The sequence below is a fragment of the Amblyomma americanum genome, chromosome 1 (assembly GCF_052857255.1).
Source record: "Amblyomma americanum isolate KBUSLIRL-KWMA chromosome 1, ASM5285725v1, whole genome shotgun sequence".
NCBI classification, from domain to species: Eukaryota; Metazoa; Arthropoda; class Arachnida; order Ixodida; family Ixodidae; genus Amblyomma; species Amblyomma americanum.
Window position 1 is genome coordinate 404,620,138 of NC_135497.1, and position 3,643 is coordinate 404,623,780.

General features: G+C 46.3%; 1 non-coding gene across 1 annotated transcript; it reads left to right on the forward strand.

Moving 5' to 3' along the window:
* The first annotated feature begins 2,926 nt into the window (after positions 1 to 2,926).
* On the forward strand, positions 2,927 to 2,998 carry TRNAW-CCA (transfer RNA tryptophan (anticodon CCA)). The gene has a single exon. It is a non-coding gene; the product is annotated as a tRNA-Trp (tRNA).
* Positions 2,999 to 3,643: the final 645 nt, after the last annotated feature.

The window sequence follows — 3,643 nt, forward strand, 5'->3', positions numbered from 1 at the left end:
CCCGCTTTCTGCAGAAACTACCGCTGGTCAAATGTTATAAAAGTGGACTCCAGGCAAACCTTTAAAACAGTTATCTCAGGTCCGATACCTGTATATTTTAGTATGTTCCACAGGAATTTCTTATTTGCGTTGCGTGCCGTGTGGCGCAGACCACTGAAATTAACCGCTGGAATCTCGGAAAGTATTTTATAGTTGAGATTTGGGGCCATTATATTAAAAAAATGCTCTCAGCCACTCGATTTAAGAAAAACTGTGGACATCTCAATAATTGTTTTCGGGAAAAGTCGACTCTGCGGCTCTTTCTGGCTAAATCGGTGTCTGCCCGGCTGCAAAAGACGCATTTATTGGCGAGAAAATTTATTTACAAGTTTTCCCTCCACTCGACTAAAACATGAGATGTCTATGCCGAAAAGGACGCCGTGATCACCGTGCTGAAATGACTGGCAGTATAGCCTGGTCTTATAGACATGCGCAAGAAAAATTATAAAATTACATAGGGCACATCAGTCTGCTTGCGTGCTTTGAGTGCGAAAGCATCGTTTGTGTTTTGTATTTATTCATTTGAATTTTTTATATTCCTGTCTAATGACACACCTACTCATTACCATAAAGTCGTAAGGCAACCCATGTACTTGCTTCGCAGTCAGAAAGTCCTGGGATCAATTCCCCGCACATTCAGAAGAAATTTTATTTTTCTTTGATACCACGGTGACGTCATCGGTGATTTTTGGGACCTCTTTTGCTGTCAACGACGATAACTCCCCGGGTTTCGTCTTGCAAACTTCGCGGCCACCAATACACGTCACCCAGCCATGGTAGAGTGTACTGGGACACTCTAGCCATGGGCCAACGCAAGTCCCACGGGACCACATACCACGTGACATTCTCCCTCCCGTGTGGACTGGAGCAGTGATCAGGAGCGAGCACCCCTGGGCGGGCGGTTCACAGACGGTCACAAGGCACCCGAACCACGGAGTGACACGATGCGGGCCGTCGCTTCTCGCCCGTCATAGCCGTGCGCATCTCAAAAGCGCACCTTTATAGGCGCGAGTATATCAAAATCTGCCGAGTCACAGCGGCAAGAGTAATGGCTTTTTCTAAATTCTGAACTCTCATATGGCTATTGCTAACGGCAGGCTATTAATCTCTATTTGCAGCCAGGCGCCTAACTTCAATAGTAAAAAAGTTAAAAATGATAAATTTGTTAACCAGGTCAAAAGTTTACATGATTCACCGGTTTTCTGATGTCCACCAACACTTGTATTGCTCTGCTGCCAAAGCAACCTTTACACCTCAAAAAAGACTTTTTTTGAAACATCTGTGGCCGGCTTCGTGGAAACACGCGGTATGCCTCACCCTTCATTGCAAGAAACGTTTGGATATCGTTGGTGTTTTATTTTGATCTTCAGGTCCATGCTTGCTTTTACTTCTTTGTTTCCATGCTGTAGACAGACAGCGAACGAAGTTCAATTTTTAGTCGCGGTGGCAAGGGGTGCTTGCGTTTTTTTGTGCGTGTGTTTTATTTTAGTTCCAACAGCATGCACTATGGAAATGACAACTGGCAGAAGTGCTGTTATCGACGGGAACTTGGAGTGAGAAAACAAAGTGAGGTGTCGACGCTTGTGAACCGGTGTTGACCAGGTACGATAGTAGCAATATTTTTGGTACTCACTTATTGAGATCATGAGAGTGACAGTGCAGCTGCGTTTTTTTATTGTGCTGATGGAAGTAGCTGCCTTTTACCTTTCAAAGAGACTGTGGAACCTGTCAAGCTTCCCGCTGGCAGGTTAGCTGTTGTGTTGCAGTGATAGCATTAGAAGCCTAATCGAGGAAAAAAAACGGCGGAACAGGAAGAGCAATCCATTTGCGGGACGGCATCTTAGGTAGCTTCACAAGCCAAACCAGTCACCTGCGGTGAGGGCACAAACAGCTTGGAATGATATCGCATTGCCAACACACAATGTAATTAGGTGTTCCGCTGAATTTTTAGTCAGCTGTCTGCGCGCGCGCGCGCGTGCATGTGTGCGCGTGTATGGTGATCGTGCATGCGTGAGTGTGTGTGCGTGCGTGCGTGCGTGCGCGTGTGGGTGCGTGCGTGTGTGTGTGTGTGTGTGTGTGTGTGCGTGCGTGTGTGTGTGTGTGTGCGTGTGTGTGTGTGTGTGTGTGTGTGTGTGTGTGTGTGTGTGTGTGTGTGTGTGTGTGTGTGTGTGTGTGTGTGTGTGTGTGTGTGTGTGTGTGTGTGTGTGTGTGTGTGTGTGCGTGCGCGCGCGTGTGTGTGTGTGTGCACGCTCGCGCGCGTTCAATTCGAAGACGGATTTTTTGTATCCTCATGTCATAAGCAGCGAGTTGCTGTGAGTCCGTTGTTTCTGAGGATAAGCATAAAATCAATTACAGCTGTACTGTTTCCCTCCCTTAGGTGAGATTTCTGTGACTCATTAAATTGCCCTACTTGGATGTGTGGTATGGATTATGCTCATGCTTAATTGCTTCATTCTGAATGTCAGTTTATACAGCACCACATTACCTTCTAGTCTTTTTTTTTTCTAAGTCCACGCGGTGTCAGTGCAGCTTAAATAGGAGAATCACGCCAAATAAAGCTCTTCGCGTGGAGACTTCCCGCCTTATTTGTGACAACTTCTGCAGTTTCAAACAATATCACAAACATTTCCATAATCTAGGAAAGGTTAAAAAAAATGAAATGGAAGTTTCCCCATTATCGTTGAGAGATTTCGGAGGTAAATTGCCTAAATGCAGCGCTCAACTTTGCGATCTCTTAGACTCTAGAGAATCCCCTCCTATCCAACTGTAGATGCACATCTGTCTCTTGAAAAAGACGATGCGCAAAACAGACAGCACGGGAAGAGGCCAGACGAAACAGATGATGGGCTGCCCTGAAAAGAACTCTGCATTACGCAGGCAATAAGTCGACTCGGTGGCGCAACGGTAGCGCGTCTGACTCCAGACCAGAAGGTTGCGTGTTCGAATCACGTCCGGGTCACAATCTTTTTTTATACACATACTCCTGAGCATCGCACATTTTGATATGAAGTATACAAATAAAAGTCACTAAATGCTGAACTTGTTTAAAAATATTTATGATGCGACGAAAAACTGAAAATTTCAACTTGCAAACGAGCGATTAGTCTCTTCTTGCCGGCTAACTAAGATTGTAATAAACTGCACATCTCCAACCAAAATTTTTAACTTTAACCCAACGTTTCGAAGCCGACTCGGCTCCTTCATCAGGGGTGACGGAGGGCAGTAGCTAGCGTCTTTTAAGTATGGAGGGGAGGGGGGGGGGGGTGAAAAGAACGACAGTTGTGTCACGAAAGGCGCGGGGGAGGGGGAGAGGGGTTTAGGCTGTTAGTCACGCTGGCGCACTGCAGGGAGGTGCTGAATGGCGACTTGTTTTCGTTGCGTTGAAGAGCGAAGTCTCTGGGCATATACTGGGGGCAGGTTTCCTTTTGTGCCGTTGATATTGTTCGGGGTGGTTTGGATATGCCAGGATTCATGTCATCTTCGTTATGAGTCACTATCACTCCGCCGTGCGTTCCGTGAAAGGTCAAAGGTTGAGGCTTCACACATATGGCCCCGGTTTTCAAGCTTTGCTTGTGAGGTAACCCTATGGCGCTAAAACAAAAGT